Source organism: Aethalodelphis obliquidens, unplaced genomic scaffold (assembly GCF_003676395.1).
Source record: "Aethalodelphis obliquidens isolate GAN/ISIS:26980383/991018 unplaced genomic scaffold, ASM367639v1 scaffold55, whole genome shotgun sequence".
NCBI classification, from domain to species: domain Eukaryota; kingdom Metazoa; phylum Chordata; class Mammalia; order Artiodactyla; family Delphinidae; genus Aethalodelphis; species Aethalodelphis obliquidens.
Window position 1 is genome coordinate 2,744,838 of NW_020837999.1, and position 20,301 is coordinate 2,765,138.

The 20,301-nt window shown below is 36.6% G+C and overlaps 1 protein-coding gene across 7 annotated transcripts in view; it reads right to left on the reverse strand.

Annotated features, from left to right (window-relative positions):
- The window catches only part of RASAL2 (RAS protein activator like 2), a 388,691-nt gene that overhangs the window by 156,262 nt on the left and 212,128 nt on the right, over window positions 1-20,301 (reverse strand). The window lies entirely within an intron of this gene.

The window sequence follows — 20,301 nt, forward strand, 5'->3', positions numbered from 1 at the left end:
TTTTCTTTTTAAATATATTTTAAAATGTTAGAATCTGTTACTGTTAATTAACCTTAAAGATGCCTGGAATAGTTCCAAATTCAGATCGATAATGACATTTTCAGATATTTGAAGGTGAATTATAACAATAATTTATTGTGTTCTGCAAAAGGCACTTTCACTACCTAGAGTTCTGATACTTGAGTAAATCTGAGAAGCACTGTTGAGGAAACAATTTTTCATATACCCAAATATGATGTTATTCCATTAGTCAACACTGTTCAAAGGATATTATACACCATATTTTATTAATTTCTATACTAAATCTTTTCACAAGTATGCATTCCTATTTATAATCCCGTTTTATGCCTTCTAGCCTTGATGTTGCTGCTTCTCTATCTAGAAGTTCCTTCCTTGCCTGGTCTGCCTGTCATACTCTTATTTACCCTTCAAAACCCAGATTTAAAATTATATTCTTAGTGTGGTTTACCTTATTTCCTACCAGAGTTGATTACATTCTCCTCTGTATTTTTTTTTTTACTCTCCACTATTTTTTTTTCTTTATAGCCTTCATCATTCTCTAACATTATACTATGTACTGATGTTTAATGTCTCTTTTCCCCACCAGAACATGAGGTAGATGAGGGAGGGGCTTTGTCTTGTTTTCAGCTTATTGCTAGAGCCTAGAACAGTGCCTGGCTTAATAGGTACTTAATCAGTGATGCCTGGATGGAGAGATGGATGGATGGATGAAAAAATATATTTCAATTACCAAACCTTTGTAAGTACTTACACTGAGGAGTGCTTTAGAATAACTTGAGGACAGGGACCATAGCATATCCATTTTCTGATGCCACAGCCTAGCACTGTATATGTACATGCGGTGAAACAAGAATATAAAGGAATTCGTCTCAGGTTTGTGCGATTTCAAGTTAACTAATTGAAGCCAATCGAATTATATACGAAGGGAAAATAGTCATTTCATCATTTACCCAATTAGGACCTACTTATAATAGGTGAAATCCTGATCCCTAGATGTTGCTTCTTGGAATAATTTTTAATGTCTCTGAACCCACAGCCATGTGTTGTGCTGCCTTGATCACAGAAATGCAGCTTTTGAGGTAGACACTGAAGAGACTGATAAAATCTTAAACTACGACACTAAGAAGGAGTTCTCTAAGAAGCTGGAGAAGCATGAGTAAATGGCTCACACTCCAGCCATGAGCTCAAGTTACAAAGTAACTGAAATCCATGTCCATGCAGAAAATCCCTCATGGGTTAGAAGAGCCTCATAGAGTCTGAAGGCATTTTGAAATGATATATTGGATCACATAACTAGAAAGCTCAATTCAGCACCCAGCATATTCATTTTGGTTAGATGAGGGCACTTGAGCCATTTTATTTTTGCAAATGGTCACTATGTTGTCAGTATCTGGTTTCACATTTCTCCTCTATACAGAGAGTTGGATAGGGTTGTCTTGACTAATCCATCTTATGCAGTCATGATCCAGCACTGTACTTACTAAATGGTTCTACTAGGTTGAACTACGTGAAAATGCCATTTTTGTAAGTCAAAAATAGTCGAATATCAGCAATGATCAAATGAATAATAAGAAAGATTCAAACACTGAATGAAGGGCTGGAGTAGATAATTTTAAAGGTCTCTTCTGGTTCTGGAATTCCATATTATAATTCAAACATAAATAAGAACATCAATCAAATTTAAAGATTGGTCACCACCCTGTCAAACTATGGTCCTATTATAACTTAACACAGCACTCTGTTCTTGTCCTTCTTGGAACTTATATAATGTTTGCCACATAATAAATGCTTAATAAATATCTGCTAAATAAACAAATAGCTTGAAAACAGGTATAAATGGACTACCGAAGGCTGTCTCTATGTGAGTTTTCAAGTTCAGTGTCAACGAATATTGGTTTTGTTTCTAAAAGGCTAGGATATTTTTTTCTAGTTATGAATCAAACAGTATGTTTTGTGAACTTGGAAGAATATGGATAGTACATTTTCTCCCTACCCCTTACAAAAGTAATTATGGAATTCTGACTTTGGTACAGGTATAGAAGTCAATGTAACAGCCATTAAGAAACCTTAAAACTATAGATGCATGATTTTCTGAAAATCAAAGGGCACACACAAAAAAGCTAGCTGCATATAATTAAAAGTTACTTGCACATCTACTTTCTTATCAAACAAATTAACAAATGAGCAAACAAACAAAAAATCCTGGTAATACATGTCGTCTCCTCCTCCAAGCAGATACACATATTGATAGCAGTCAAACTGAGGTGTACACCAGTCTGTACGTGTGCTCCCTCTTCTGAACAGCAGATGATCAGAGACACAGCTTCTTCTAACCATAAACACAGTTTCTGTTAATGTCTCCCCATAAACCAGACTGACATTCTGATGCTGTGGCCTTCCTACTGCATTCTTTTCAGAGTTCATATTAGAAAAGGAAACCATTGTTTATAACTAGAATGACAAACACTAAAGTCACCCACTTATTCAGAAATGCCACTGAAATTCTAATTTTTATTCCATTTTATTTCTATATGATGGGACCACAAGGCATGCTTCTCTTCTGATAAAAAGGCATTATAAAGACCGAAGGATCTGTTAGTCATATGGTTAGCAAAGTACTCAGAGTGTTTAGAAAAGGCACATGCCAGACAAGTGACAATTTTGATGGCCACGCAACGTTTTTACAACTTCTGGCTAGGCATTAGAGCTTTGCCTTGCTTTTCCAGCTAAGATGATTTAGTAGACTGCATTTGGTTACCTGAAATGGCCATTGGTCAGGAGAAAGCATTACAAAGAGCAGGCAAAATCACACGTCAGTCACCCTTCTCAATACTCAGGCTGTCATATGAATAGGACCATACTTCAAAGAAAAATAAGTAAAACCTTTGTGGAAAAATCCAGGCAAATCTTTTTCTAGTTTTATTTCAGTGTATGAGTAATAATATACTACAGAAACAAAAGTAACACTTCTATTTCTATGAAAAAAATCATTAATAAACAGTAAGAAGCAACTAAAAGCTTTCTGGGATAGGGTTGGATATTAATGGATATCTCAATGTGTTCACAGAGCCAAGGACATGCCTGTGACACTGGCCCTCCTCATTTAAAAGAAGAGCTTAAACTGAACTTTAATAAAGCCTTCAAAAACTCATTTTCTTCAGTGGCTTTAAAATACATATATAACTATCTGCACCGCTTGGCTTGTTGATTTCCTGTTAAGCTAATCTGCTGTCACAACTGAAGTACTATTAGTCCACCTTTCCCATATAATGCAGATAACACTTCAGTTTCAGTAAAAATATGTCATTAGGCATTTATTTTTGCCTTAGTTTTAAAGAATATTTGCAAGTGTGGGCTACTGTTTCCATAAGTCTACTTATAAAAAGCAAAGATGTTATGGTACAGTCATCTTTGGCATACCACTGATACAACAACATATATATGTACTATATAATTGAAAACACTAGTGCATACGGCAGGTAAAGTCCACTTCACTCAATTTCCATTACTCTCTTACAACTAACTAAAGCAAGCTAAAATCTAGTAGAACTCCAAGAGATAAATCATGAAGCAAAGAGGACATCAAAATGGACAACAGACACATGAAAAGATGCTCAACATCACTAGTCATCAGGGAAATGCAAATCAAAACCGCAATAAGATATTATCACCTCACACCCGTCAGAATGGTTTTCATCTAAAAGACAAGGGACAACAGGTGCTGGTAAGGATGTGGTGAAAAGGGAACCCTCATACACTACTGATGGGAATATAAATTGATCCAATACTATGGAAAATAATATGGATGTTCCTCAAAAAATTAAAAATAGATCTACCATACAATCCAGCAATTCCACTACTGGGTATATACCCAAAGGAAATGAAAACAGTATTTTAAAGAGATATATGCACTCCCATGTTTACTGCAGCATTATTCACAATATCCAAGATACGGAAACAACCTTAAATGCCCATCAACAGAAGAGTGGGTAAAAAAGATACGATTTATATACCGATGAAATATTATTCAGCTATGAGATAGGAGGATAGCCTGCCATTTGTGACAACATGCATGGACCTTGAACACATTATGCTAAGTGAGATAAGTCAGACAGAGAAAGACAAATATGGTATGACATCACTTATATATGAAATCTAAAATGTCAAACTCAAAACAAGTCAGACAGTAAAATGGTGCTTACCAGGGGATGGGTTTGGGGGGATAAAACTGATGTTGTTTAAGGGTATAGACTTGCAGTGGATAGTAAATAGGCCATAGAGATCTAATGCACAATGTAATAACTACAGACAACAAAATTATATTACAATTAGGTAATGTGAAAATAGCATTACAACGGTAATCATATTACAATATATAAATGTATCAAAGTAACATGTTGTACACCTTAAATTCATATAATGTTACGTGTCAAATATATTTGATTTTTTAAAAGATGGTTCTGATTATTTTTTTAACATCTTTATTGGAGTATAATTGCTTTACAATGGTGTGTTAGTTTCTGCTTCATAACAAAGTGAATCAGTTATACATATACATATGTTCCCATATCTCTTCCCTCTTTGATTATTTTTTAATAGAAAAATCCACTCCCCAAAGGAAAATTGAAATTATTAAGCAAGGGGAAAATTAATGTGTGGTACTTCTAGTCATTACTTCTGAACCATTAGGATGGTGATAGTAATAAAAATTAGACCCTTTTATTCAATTATATTCTAGGCTCCAAGAGTGCATCTCTGTTCCACTTTATAATACTAGTGTTATAACATTTTCATTTCAAATATTACATTTTGAAATACATACATGTTTCCCCTATTTTTTTGAAAAGGGTTATTTTTGAAAGTTCCTATGTAATGATATGAGATTTTTTCTTATTTTAAAAGGTGAGATGAATGATCCGCCAATCTGTTAAAGTCAAGTGTAAAACACTATGGACATGAAAAATAATTCCATAAATATTCAGTTTCAGAAAATATCAGTAAATATGAAAAATAACTTTCAAGAGGTTAAACTTCCTTCTAAATTTCTGCACATACAGTATAAAAAATTCTTTATAGTTACTGAATAAAGTTCTACATAATAAGAAATAAATTAGACAGTCTTCCAGAAAAGGCAAAAGCAATGGTACAAAAGGTACAGAATTATGAGACAAGGCACATAGTCAATTCCAAACCAGCAACCCTACAAAGAAAGCACCATGTAGTTCAGCAACAAAAATACTGCATTCAAGGATTGATTTACCATTTGCTTTAATAACAAATTTTTCGATCCGTCACAACGGATAACGTATTTTCTCTCCGCAATAGAATATGGCATCTAACTTTATTATTGCTGAAGCTAAAAACCAATGAAAAACTTGAAAATCATCTATGAGAGATTTGTTTCAGTGATAGGAGTGATGTAACCCCAATAAAAAACAAAAATTTGGGTTTTAACATATTCAAGAATTATGATTATGTGCCTGTACTATTCTTTAACATACCTTCAATAATGGTTACTATTAACAGATAAATCTGCCCCAGGATATAATAAAGTTAGAGCGCCTATGGCTTGGGTTTATGAACTAATTTAAAACTAAATAATGTACTTAACATGCTGGTCTTAAAATGTCATATTGATAGAAAACAAAAATAAGTGAAAAACAGCTATATTTAGGGGAAGTCTAATACTTCAGTGATATTTTATAAGTGACAAAAACTGAGAGATAAAAGAGGGGTTAATGAATTTGCTAAGGAAATAGTCATTGGTGACTAAGGGCAGAATCACACTCCCACTATTAGATCTCTCAAGAGGCCATCCAGAGAAATAAGAACAGGGATATTTGTGTATGGGAACTGGAAATATCCCTTTCCCCCTCATGTCAGGAAATAAATACAATGGTTTCTATCTCATTGGCAAGAGAAAGATCACAACACTGCTTTTAAGGATATAGTTTTGTCCTTTGTCCTTTGTTCTAGGCTTGAATTTGTAAAATGTGATTATTATGGATCATGGTTTACCCTGTACCGTCAGCTTTTGCATGATTAAAATGATCTCCTATAAAACATTCAAAATTTCCTAAGGTTTTCATGATACATATTTTAAATTCTATGTCACATGAAATTAAAAAGAATATGATGAACTGGAAAATGCTGAAAATATATTGTGCATCCTTGTTCACTGTTTAATTAGGCTCAATATTTATTGAGTGCTATTAAGTGCCAAACATGTTCTTGGTAGAGAAGTTCTCTAAATGATGCATGAAGTTGCATCTTTAAGTAAACAGAATTTCATTCATCACAGTTTTTCCTAAGATTGCCAATAGCAACAAGAAACCTATATATTTTGTTTTAATATTTTCAAATAAATGACTACACATTATTTTCCACTAAGTGATGGTAAAACAGACAACTCTGCTAATAAATTTATTTTTTTAACGGTATAAGGAGATAACCGTTGACAGCATCATAGGACTCGGGAGTACTCATCCTCTTTTTTTTTTAGAAGAGATTTTTTTAAAATTAATTAATTAATATTTGGCTACGTTGGGTCTTCGTTGCTGTGCGCAGGCTTTCTCTAGTTGCGGTGAGCGGGGGGGCTACTCTTTGTTGTGGTGTGCAGGCTTCTCACTGCGGTGGCTTCTCTTGTTGCGGAGCATGGGCTCTAGGTGCGCGGGCTCCAGTAGTTGCGGCACGTGGGCTTCAGTAGTTGTGGCTCATGGGCTCTAGAGTGCAGGCTCAGTAGTTGTGGCACATGGGCTTAGTTGCTCTGCAGCATGTGGGATCTTCCTGGACCAGGGCTTGAACCTGTGTCCCCTGCATTGGTAGGCGGATTCTTAAGCACTGCGTCACCAGGGAAGTCCTAAGAACTCAGCCTCTTTTGCTCACCACTCTAAGGTGAGCAGCAGAAAGAGCATAGAAGTTCAGAGGGCTAACTGTAGGTGAGATTACCAGGTTCAAATACCAGCTGTGCCATTTACTACTTACAGAGTCTTGGAAAAGCCCTGCCTTGGTTTCATTAAATATTAAAAAAGTAAACAAACAGAGATAATAATAGTACCTAGCTCATAAAGTAAGTAACTGTTTGCGAAGTGCTTGGAACAATTCCTGGCACAAACCACTATGTAAGCATTTGTTGAATAAAATAAAATAAAAATAGTATTCTGTGTGTTTGGGGGAGGGAGGCTGTAAAAAGGAGGGGGGTGGGAATGAGAACAGTTTTTATCATTCATCCCTGATTTGACATGGCATTCTTTCCCTCAAAAAGCTCACCTTCTTGTGATAAATATCTTTACGGATTTCTTCATTTACCAGGACTCACAAGCTATCATCACCTTGGATTCTCTAAATGGTTCTTTTCCTTCCATTTATAAAAATGTTTAATTCTTTTACCAGAGATCACTTTTAATGTGTTCATTACATGGTCTAGAGTACATCCCCCTGCAACTACAATCATGTGAAGAAGTCTGTAACTTTGTCAAAAAAGTATTACTCTTACCAAGACTATTAGATATAAGACACTACAAATACCCTATACTGTAATAGTAGATGCCTCGATAAGAAAATGCTGACATTATAAATTACCCAAGGAGAGGTACAAATGAAATGTTCTGTGAAATAATTTCTCAGTAGGTATGTAGGATAGTAGCTTACAGAACTTTGGGCATATATTTCAAGCAGCAACAGTAAAACAAACTAACACATCACTTATGTTCCTCATATTATGGGCTAATATTAGCTCAATCTTCTGGACTTACTCAATGAAATAATTTTGAGAAAAGATTGTGCAGGGTTTACTAGTCACCTGATAGTAATGCTGTAATAAAGTGGAACTGAAATAAACTGGTGCCTTCACTTTAGCAGTCAACAACATTTATACTTTTCCTGCCACAAATGACTCTGATAACTTAAGGCAATTTAGTCAACAATATTATCAACCAAGATTTATTGAATGTATAATAAATACTGATCTAAATACTGCTGGAGATAGATTTCCCTGTCCAGTTGATAGTAAGAAGTACATCCAAAGTGGTTAAAGGGCATTAAATTTCGTCAAATTAATTGTTTGCTGTGTACTTCATTTCTGATTACATATTTACTATCTGTGACTGTTTTTTAATGAAAGGAGTTGTTCTCATGAAAAATCTGGCATCTAGAATGTTTGTCATAATCTATTAAACTATGCATAATTTGTACTTAAAGTCTGAAATTTCAGTACCCTACTTAAAAACTAGTTGGATTTTAAATGTGTTCATACATCGATTGTATGGAACTCAAGATTTCTTTTCTTACAGAAAATACAGCAAAACTGGCAGAGGGAAAGAAACAAACATTTAATGAGCACCCAGTATGTGCCAGCATTCTTCTGGGGAACTTAATTTTAACATGTTATTTTTCACAACCCTGTAAAGTAGTAACTATCATGCTGATTTTACACATTCAGAAGGTTGTTTCCTTAAATTACACATTACTTTATTAAGTAATATATGTACACTGTGGGAAAAATCTCAACTATACTTAAAATCAAATAGGCTAATAAAAAAATAGCAACCCCATAATCCACCCCAGCAAAGGCATTCCTTCTTTTAATTTTTAGCCTTGTCTTTTGGTATTTATCTCAACATTTCTAAATAAAACCTAGTGGTATAAGAATATTATCTAGATATGTTGAGATTAAATTGAGAAGGCCCTAAAAGCCTTCTATCCTCTTACCTCAGTTTGGACTGGACACTCTCTCAGCCAGCTACATGGCTGCCATCCCGGGACATCCCTTCACCAGTATTCTGGGGATTCCCTTTGTCTTCTTCTTGTCCTTTTCGATTTACCCCTTCTGTTACTTGACAGATCATTTAGCTTGGAATACAATTTCAGTTTAGAGTCATGATCGCTTGGAACTTTAATAGCACTACTCCATGGTCTTAGCCTCTAACATTGCTGTCAAGAACTCAGATGCCACTCTTATTCGAATGCTGTATAGCATATTTTTGTTTCTGTTTTAAATCCCTGAAAACTTTTAGGAGGTTCTCCTTATCTCAGATGTTCTGAAATTTCCTGAAGATGTGCTTTGAAATAGGTCTTTATTTACGTTGCTGAGCACTTAACAGCTTCATTTAACCTGGAAACTCATAACCTTCAGTTCTTGGAATTTTTCCTTCAGATCTTGACCAAATGTCCCTTAAACAGTGAGATTTTCCCTGGTCATCTCATATAGAATAATGTTCCTCTGCCTTCTTGCCCACCCACAGTACTTTCTAGATCCTGTACCCCACCTCAATTTTCCCCCACTGCATTCATCATCACTATATGACATAACGTAGAGCTGTCTATCTTTGTCAGTCTACTTCTACCAGAATGTAAGCTCCATGAAGGCAGGGGCTTTGGTCTGCACTGCTGACTGTTTTGAATGCTTTATTCACATAGGCCAGAACAGTGTGCAGCACATAACAGAAATTTTTAAAATATATATGATTAATGAAAGGATTATCTCCATAAGGAAAGGTAATTTGCTAAGTCAGTCACTCTGTAGGGCTTTTAATCGGGAACAAAATCTTGGGAAGAGAGAAAAGACAGACAAGGTCTCACAGCCATTTGTCAGTAATTTAAGTCATTTAAAAATAAGAAATAGCCAATCAGTAATTGCGATTTGTACAAAGGGATGGGGAAGCACCATAATAAACTGGATTTTGAGTCATACATATTTGGGTTTGAATTTTGGTTCTGCCATTCACTTGGCATCAGTATTCTTGTCTATAAAATGAGGATAATAACAGCGTCTGTTTCACAGGACTACTGCCAGGAGTAGATGACAGAATGCATAGCCAGTCCTTAGCATGGTCACTATTTATTTATTATTATTATTTTTTTTTTTTGCGGTACGCGGGCCTCTCACTGTTGTGGCCTCTCCCGTTGCGGAGCACAGGCTCCAGACATGCAGGCTCAGCGGCCATGGCTCACGGGCCCAGCTGCTCCGCGGCATGTGGGATCTTCCCGGACCGGGGCACGAACCCGTGTCCCCTGCATCGGCAGGCGGACTCTCAACCACTGCGCCACCAGGGAAGCCCAGCACGGTCACTATTTCGTCATCATTGTGTCTATCTGGCCACACTTGTTTCTTCATATTCATAACTATTCTTTATTTTTATTCTAAAAATATAAAGAGATAAAACTGATAGAGCAATCAGTGATACTAAGAAACAGGAAGAATCAGAGATTCACATTTAAAATAGCCAGTTCATGGTATTGTATCCAAAAAACATGATAGGAGGTGAGATAAAGTCTACACAGCATACTTATTCAAGAATTTATTGAATTTATCAAAAACAAAAACAAAAAAAGCAAACAACCCTATTGCAGCAGTCTGCAACCCAGAAGAGGGCCCTTAGCAGACATCAAATCTGTTTGCTGTTTAAACCACCCAGTCTATGGTATCCTATTATAGCAGCAGGAACTAAGACAAGTACTATATAAGAATGTATTATTTAGGCATAAATACAACAGAGCAGTTAAATTCATTTCTAAGTTTGGGAAAGCTTATGGAAATTTTAGTATAATTCTAATTTATTAACCATAGAAATACATTTAGTTATAAAAGCTCATCTTTATCAATAACCCTATGCTATATCACTGACATTAAACATTATTAGAAGAGGCCACATTTTCTCCTCATTCCTATTTTGCATGTGGTTTCTTTTTTGGAAGGCTTACCTACCACAGTGGAACTTTCTAGCTTTGAGCAGCTACTCCAAGGCTATTTTTATCTAATTGTTTTGTGCACTGCTGATGATATTCTGCTTTTAAATATATTTTTCTCTCTCTTGCTGTCAGTCACTCCCAATGTATTATTTCACAGGCTCCCTCCCTAGCTCATCTGGTTCCTAATACACACATCTGAATACTTCCCTACAGTTCCTACTTTTAGAAATTACAAAAGGTTTGTTTAAATGTTTTTGACTCTTTGATGGCACAACTTTGATTAAAGGAAAAGGAAAAAAACCCAAAGGGCTCTAAGATATAAAAAAATGAACTGACATAAAATAATAACCTTTATTACCAGTTCTCTTTCTACTTCAGTCTCTTCCACTCCCTTCCTATCCCAAGAATTCATCTTCTTTTTACTTTTTTCTACCTTGAATTTTTCCTGTTATTCTCTACTCTGTAGTTAGAAATAACATGGCAAACACAGACAAAATAAAAATTATTTTGTAAGCAAAGGAAAAAAATGAAATGGATGGGAAGTTCCTGTTGTGATATATTAACTGTCAATTGAAATGGGAAAAAGTTAACGTGCAAATTTCTGAAGACAACAGGAGAGTAAATAGGCTGTACATTTCAGAGAAAAGAAAGTAGTCAGAACAATCCAGCAGACACAACAGCTTTATGAGAAACTTGGGAGCTTCCTTTCTTAAGTATTGTTACTATAGAAATTAGATGGCAGGGGAGTGCCAAGAGGGTCATAACAAAACACGCTTCATCCCTGGAGGCAGCTCCAGTCTGTTTTGGATACAAACTCAACTAGATTTTCCACCTCTCTGATTTACAAATCCTTCTGTTTGAAATATAAACTAAAAAGGCTTCAGTAAATAGCTGAGCCAAACCTGCTCCCTGCCCCCCCCCAAAAAAAAAGAACAGGAGGAGGGGGTGGGAAGGGTTGGGGAGGTGGGGGGAAGGAGAGAGGAGAGGGAGACACTGCTGGTGCAAGTAAAGTAAGCAATGTTTAGATAATTTTGCTCAACTTATCTGAATCATATATTTTTTCTTTTTGGGAAAGTTTCCATAGCAGCCAAGAGCCTAGATCAAGTCTCAAAAATAAATCTCAAGATGCACTATAAACAACTCCACTCCCATCTTTCTACCTCAAGTTACATAACAGAATGGTGAATTATGACTGTACTTTAGAAGAAAGGAATTTGCCAAACTGTGCAAGTAAAAATGGAAAAAACAAATGAGTAAAGTCATGAGATACAGAGACAGGATGCTTCCTAAGATGCCATACCTGAAACTTCTTTATTGGGTTGGTTTAAACCTATCCAAGCAAAATGGGAAACATAAAATAAGAAACCTAACACTTCTATTATCTCACTGGTTCCATGAGTCAGAGAGAACTGAAGTTTGTCTCAAATCAAAATTTATGTTGTTGGTCATGCATTCTTCTTTCAAATCATAATAAACATCTCTTCAGATAAGGAAGCTGAGGCTGACGGTTAAAAATGATGAGAAGAGGGGATTTCCCTGGTGGTCCAGTGGTTAAGACTTCGCCTTCCAATGCAGGGAGTGTGGGTTCAATACCTGTTTGGGGAGCTAAGATCCCACAGGCCTTGGGGCCAAAAAACCGAAACATAAAACAGAAGCAATATTGTAACAAATTCAATAAAGACTTTAAAAATGGTCCACTTCAAGGGAGGGGGTATCTGTACGTGTATGGCTGATTCATTTTGTTGTCCAGTGGAGGCTAACACAACATTGTAAAGCAACCATGCCCCAATAAAAATTAATGTAAAAAAAAATGGTCCACATCACAAAAAAAAATCTTAAAAAAAAAAAAATGATGAGAAGAAATGGAATTGGAATCCAGTTAGCACAACTTCAAAGCTTGTGCCATTTCCACTGCCTCACAACTGCCTCTGATAAAGGCAATCCTTTCAGAGAGAATGGAGAGTTCCAGTCACAGGTATGAACTTTCTTTCCTAAAGCAGTAAGCTCCCTACCTGTGAGATAACTGCTAAATCTGCTCCTGTGATTTTGATAGACTAATTAATCTCTTAACCAAAACTCCAACAATAGCACACATGTGTATGCTATCAACCTGAAATGCAGCAGAAAGGATAAAAAGATCATTTTCTATTATTAAAAGAACATATTTTATCTTACCATTCTGTATAGGAACAAGAAAATATTTAATAAAAGCTATTTACTACCAACAAAATCTTTAAAAAAAAAAAGCACAGATGCTGTGCTCACTAACACAACTATGGTTACAATATTAACCAGCAGCACAATCTAAGAGTTCAGATCTGACATTTGCAACCAGGTACACTCGACGCTATGATTTGTTAACTTGGACAATGGCGCATACCAACTTTGCATTTATCAGAACCAACAGTTGTGACTGTATAACTGTTTATAGTCCCTGTGGCCGCATAATGATACTAATTCTCTAATTTCGTTCCTAAAATATTTCTCTGAAGTGGATGTGGTTTTCCCTGCAGAGGATGGGGGTGGAGGGGAAATACTTCCCACACCTAAGATTACTTTTCACTTTGAAGTGCCTCACCTGAAAAAGTCAAGCAAAGGTTTCTCTAATGTGTCAGTCATTTGCTCAACAATCACTCACTCAACCTGCAACCATGCACAAAACAACCTGACTCACTCACTCAACCTGCAACCATGCACAAAACAACCTGCTAGTTGCCATGGCGACACCAAAATGAAGATAGTGTTGTCAACTAAGAGGTTCCAATCTAGTAAAGAAGATACACACCAACAACTTGTTAAAAGCGTAAGGACATACATTCATTATTAGAGGTAAAAAAGGAGCTGTTTATCAGAGATAAATGCTGTGAATTCGGATTAGTGGAATAAAAGGAAAAACTGCCAAGAGGTGATATCTAATTGGGCTTCAGGACAAATGGGACTATCATAGATGAGGGTGGTGGAGTGAGAGAACATAGCAAGATAATCCAGGCTGATGGCCCAATGTGAGCAGAAGCCCAGGTGTGAGAATGCCCGGGAAACCTGAAGCAGTCCTATGACCTGGACCCAGAATATCTGTGGTGGGTAAAGAAAGAGGAAGTTAGAGAGCTAAGTCTGGGTCAGAATTCAGAGGACCTGTAGTGTTATCGCAAATCTGGATTTCATCCTATAGATAATGGAGATCCGGCAAAAGTGTTTAAAGAAATAAAGTAATATGATTCAATAGTGATTTTAAGAAGATTAATGCCAAACAAGCAGTGAAAGGAGTAGCATGAAGGAAGAAGACAGAACCAAGAAGAGATAGATGGTAGTTATTAAGACAACTAGGTAGAAACAAATGAGTAATGTATGGTTAGAAGGACCAGAAGGATGGTGGTCATATTAACAGAAACAGCAATCACATAAGAACAACAGGCTGTGGGGAAAGGAGGGAATAAAGAAGGGAACTACACAAAGAGAATGGCTTCAGTTTTGAACATTCCAGTAGAGATGTTCAGATGACCAATTGGGAATTCAGGTCTGGAACTGAGAAATTAAAGCCAGAAATAGGGACTTAAAAGTTATTGGCACCAAGATGATATCTGGAAACATGAAAATAGGTGAAGTCATCTACAAAGAAAGGACAAAGCAAGCGAAGAAGGGTAAGGATAAGACCTTTAGATACCTGCACTTACAAAGAGGGAAATAGTCAAGAAGGTACAGCGAGGGAGAAACACAGCCAAGAGAAAAAAAGTTACAGGAGTCAAGAAAGGAGAGCTCTAAAGAGGGGAAGGAAGTCAACCATTACAAACTCTGAAGAGAGTTAGAAGGTGAAGAGGACAGCAGTTATGGAGCTTATCACAGCTCTGAGACTGCTAGAAATTTCAGTGGCAGATGAAATCAGATTTCAAGGTACAGAAAAATATGAGTAAACTGCTTTTTAGAAAAGGTTGATGAAGAACTGAACTAGTCCTAAAGTGTCCTAACTTATAGTCAGTTCTAGAACCAGATAATATACTAAAAATTAGAATGTGACAGTTACTGGAGAAGGATGTTAAGTGAATCAGTGAGAGAGCAGAACTAGGAATGACTCAAGTGTGCTATTTTGATTTTAACTTATCTAGCTTCTAAAATAGAGTAAATTTTATGAATTAAATACTTATAATAAAGTGGGAAGAAGCTGGCTTTAGTCATAAAAGCATTAATCTATGTTGCTTATCACCTCAAGTCTAAGAGGATATTACAACTAGTATTGAACAAGCATGGAAACTTGCTTTAGTTATTGTCATCATTTATTTGCTTAGATTTCTATGTCCTTATTGTCAATTTGATCCCAAATTTGTTTCCTGTTGTTTCAATTAATTCAGTTATATCAATTTGGTCTTCTTGGAGGCGTCTTCACGGCAGCCTTCTGACTGCTCCAGTCTGAACTGGCTGTCATCACTCTGTGGCTGCTACCGAGCTATGTAACCGGGTTCCCGCTGCACCCTCCGTCTCTCCCCTGAACTGGATCTCCTATCCTATATCCCACATCCTGCTCGTTCGTGGTTAACAATGTATCCCATTAGCCTCAGGAGAAATGATATGTAGGAGGTAATTTTTTTAACCTTGTATGTCTGAAAATGTCTTTATCTTATCCTCATGTGCAATTAATGACTTACAGCTAAATACAGAATTCTATATTGAAATAATCTTCCTTCAGAAGACTGAGGGCATTCCTCATTGTTTTCTAGCTTCTGAAACTGCTGATAGAAGTCTGAAGCCATTCTGATTTCTGATCCTTAGTTTGTAATCTGTTTTTCCTTTCTTTGGCAGTTTGTAAAATGGCCTCTTTGTCATCAGAGACAAATTGAAATTTCCCGAAAATGTGCCTTGTCATAGGCACTTAGTAATTCCTTTCAATCTGGAACCTCATATCCTTCAGTTGTGGGAATTTTCTTAAATTATTTTGCTAGTGATTTCCTCCCCTTGTTTTTCTTTTTCTGGAACTCATTGTTTTGACTTCCTAAACTGATACTCTAATTATTTTATCTTTTTTTTCCTCTACTTCCTGGGATATTTCCTCATTGTCATCTTCCAACACTTCTATTGAGTTTTATTTCTGTTAAAATTTTTTTAATACACAGCAGCATTTTGGCTTTGTGTAACATTCAGTTCTTGTCTCACATATGTAATATTTTCTCTCTCTGAAGATAATCATAATTTTTTTTTTAAGTTTTCTATTCCCTGCATACCTCTGTTCCTCCAAGTTTCTTTTTCCTTTTGTTTTTATTTGTTTTGGATTTTTTCTTTCAAGCTAGAGGCTTTCCCTCTGATGACTACTAGCTTTGGGAATGTCAGTGTCCTTAGGTCTTTCCTCTTGGGCTGGTTAAATATCCCCATGGCACTGATCTCCTGCCTGGAGGGTAAAAGGCAAGTGAGGGAGACAGGTGGAGGGGTCTCATCATTCAGTATGCAGGTGTTCATTTTATTCCCTCGTATTTGGTAAAGTGCTCTGTGCTCTCAACTTTGCCTGGTGTAACCCAGTCCAGAGACCCTTGAGTTTTCTCCCCCACAGAATTAACCTACAGCCTTCCATTAGGGTAGAGATAGGGGCAGGAAGAGCAACGATTCAGTGGTCTGGGGGAGAGGAGAAGACTGAGGGATCTACTACTATGTGTTCCTGCTGCCATCGATTCCTGAGCTATCTGAAGATTCTGCGGTAAAAATCTGGTTGGTTCTTGGCTTTCTTCGTTGCTAGATTAAGATTTGGCTTTCTCAGGTCAGCTAGGACATTTACCACACTCCATTTGCTTTCCAGCTTTCAATTTATTATTATGTATTATTGTTTTTTGTGGTTGTTTTCTTCTTTGCCATTCTCCTTATCCTTGAAGGATCATGTCTTTAAAAGAATATCCCTTTACTATAGTTGTAGTGGGGTTTCTGCGAGGAATACAAATTATATGCTTATGTTCAATCCACCATTTTTCTCTTCAGAAGTCCAGGCTGAATCAAAAACCATTCCTGATGCCACTCATTACTATTCCCACCCAATTCTCCAACTACCATAGTGGTTTACTAAGGTTAATATTGCCTTAAGACTGGTCGAGAGAGGCCCCTCACCTGGGCATCACATTTTAGAGGGCTCTACTTGGTTGGTAGCACCAACCCCAACAGAGCTTGAATGTATCAGCCAGGATGTCCACATGCCTGTTTGTAGGGTCTCTCATGACATGGGACCAAATTTGAAAATTCTAGCCTGACGTTCCAGATTGTTATAAAAGTATACAGTCAAAGTTGAAGAACAGAATGTATTTTATTTAAGTTAAAAAAAAAGTCTGTTAGACTAACTTAAATATTAAGATATGATACAGTTTCTAAACTTAGCAAGTAGCTAGTCCACAGTTAAACACTGACTTCCTTCATGATCTCTCCTTCCCTATGTCTTCTGGATTTACAGCAACCCTGACAGTAGCCTATACAAATGACTTAACTGAATCAGAAAAGGAATTTTTTATTTAAGACACCCTACTGCCATCTGCCGGACATTTAAAAAAATAAGGACAAATCAACAATGAGAATTAGATGACATGTACCCCTAGTTGCTGGGCAACACATAATTTGCACCACCAGATGGGCAGCACTGCCTTGGAATCACCTTTCACAAAACTGAACTAATCTGTACTATTCCATGATGAGGGTGGGGAGGAAGATAAAAGAGCAAATCAGGAATCTAAACATCCTCTTATAACTTATAAGAGACTGTGGTCTGATACCTTGACTTAGAACCGATTTCCTCATTTAAGAAATGGTTTAGCTGTTAATCTAAATCTAGCTCATAAGAGTGAAATTTTAAAAATGGCTTTAGGACCAACAGGCTGGGAGCCACTGAATGAGGCAGGGCCTGGCAGCCTTCTGGGCTAAGAGCCAGCCCTACCTATCAACCCACCCATCGCTGTCAGCTCCAACACAACAGAAGGGCCCATGGAGCCCACACAGGGGACACCCCTAGAGTACATAGCTCTGGTGACCAGAGGGGAGTGTCCCGTTGGGCCTCATAGGATGTCTCCTACATAAGGCCACTTACCCAAAATTGGGAAATGTAACTGACCTACCTAATACAGAGAAAGAGAATTAGGCAAAACAAGGAGACAGAAGATGTTCCAAACAAAGGAACAAGACAAAAATCCCAGAAGAAAAACTAACCAAAGAAGACATAAGCGATCTAACCAATAAAGAGTTCAAGGTAATGATCATAAACATGCTCAATGAACTTGGGAGAAGAATGGATGAACACAGTGAAGTGTTTAACAAAGAGTTAGAAGATACAAAGAAGAACCAAACAGAGCTGAAGACTACAATAACTGAAATAAAAAATACACTAGAAGGAATCTAAAGTAGATTAGATGATACAGAGGAACAGCTCAGTGAACTGAACGACAGAGTACTGGAAATTACCCAAGCTGAACAAAAAAGAATAAAAAAAAATAAGGATAGTTTTTAAGATACCTCTGAGACAACATCAAGCATACTAACATTCACATTATAGGGGTACCAAAAGGAGAAGAAAGAGAGGGGGACAGAGAACCTATTTGAGGAAATAATAGCTGAAAACTTCCCTAACCTGGGAAAGGAAACAAATATCCAAGCCCAGGAAGCACAGAGAGTCCCAAACAAATGAACCCAAAGAGATCTACAACAAGACACATTATAATTAAAAGGGCAAAAATTAAAGGTAACAAGAGAATTTTAAAGGCAGCAAGAGAAAAGCAACTAGTTATGTACAAAGGAACAACCACTAGACCAGTGGTCCCCAATCTTTTTGGCACTAGGGACTGGTTCTGTGGAAAACAATTTTTGCATGGATTGGGGGGTGGTAGTTCAGGTGGTAATGTGAGCAATGCAAGGGATGGTTCAGGTGGTAATGTGAGTGATGGGGAGCCATGGGGAGCAGCAGATGAAGCTTCGCTTGCTCGCCCACCGCTCACCTTCTGCTGGCAGCCCGGTTCCTAACAGGCCAGGACCGGTATCGGTCCGCGGCCTGGGGATTGGGGACCCCTGCATTAGACTGACTTTTCAGCAAGAACTTTGCAGGCCAGAAGGGAGTGGCATGATATATTCAAAGTGATGGAAAAAAAACCCTACAACTAAGAATCCTCTACTTGGCAAGGTTATCATTCAGATTTAAAGGAGAGATAAAGAGTTTTACAAAAAAGAAAAAGCCAAAAGAGTTCATCATCATTAAACTGGCCTTACAAAAAATGTTTCAAAGACTTTACTAAGGGGAAAAGAAAAGATGACAATTAGAAATACGAAAATTACAAAAGGAAAAATCTCATTTGTAAAGGCAAACATACAGTAAAGGTAGTAAATCAACCACTTACAAAGTTGGTAGGAAGGTTACAAGACCAAAGTAGTAAAATCATCTATATCTACAATAAGTAGTTAAGGGATAGACAAAACAAAAGATGTAAAATATGATGTCACAAACATTAAATGTCGGGCGGTAGTATTAAATGTAGGGTGGTTAAAATGTGTTTGAACTTAAGAGATCATCAACTTAATCTTCCTGCAGCATGAACAGGGGGCTATAAAATATGTCCCACCTCCTTTCATGCAAGATGCATCCTTCTGTTAAGGACCTTAACCCTCTATTTACTTTACCATTTACTTTTAAAGTACCATTTACTTTTAAAGTAAATCATTGCACCATGCGATGATTTTGCCCACCTTCACCATTTGACTGTTGGTAAAAAATTATATTTTACTCTTTTGCACAAAGTTTGAATCCTGTTTTATCTCTGATTATAATTAACACTTGTTTCTGCAAGTTTAGCAAAATGATGACAATTGATGAAGTTCTGTAATGGGCACATGGATGTGTATTGCACTATTCAACTTTGTGTCTGAAAATTCTCATAATAAAAAAATAAAAAAAAAGAGAGACCATCAACTTAAAATAATCACATATAGACAGGTTGTTACATATGAACTTCATGGTAACTACAAACCAAAAATATATAATAGATACACACCAAAAGGAGAGAAAGGAATCCAAACAAAACACTAAATTCTATGAGAAGAAAGCCAGGGTAGCAATACTTACAGAAAAACTACACTTTAAGACAAAGACTGTAACAAGAGACAAAGAAGACATTACATAAAGATAAAGGGATTAATCCAACAAGAAGACGTAACACTTGTAAATACATATGCATCCAACACAGGAGTATCTAAATACATAAAGCAAATATTAGCAAACATTAAAGGGAAAAATGACAGTAAGACAATCATAGTAGGAGACTTTAATACCCCATACCTCAGTGGATAAATCATCCAGACAGATAATCAATAAGGGAACACTGGCCTTAAATAACACATTAACTATTTGAATGTAATAGATACATACATAGAATAGTCCATCCAAAAGCAGCAGAATACACACTCCTTTCAAGTGCACATGAAACATTCTCTGAGATAGATCACATCCTAGGCCACAAACAAATATATTTAAGATATTTTATATTTAAGAAGACTGAAATCATATCAAGCAGGTTTTCCAAACACAACAGTATGAGACTAGTAATCAACCACAAGAAAAAAACTGCAAAAAACACAAACATATGGAGGCTAAGC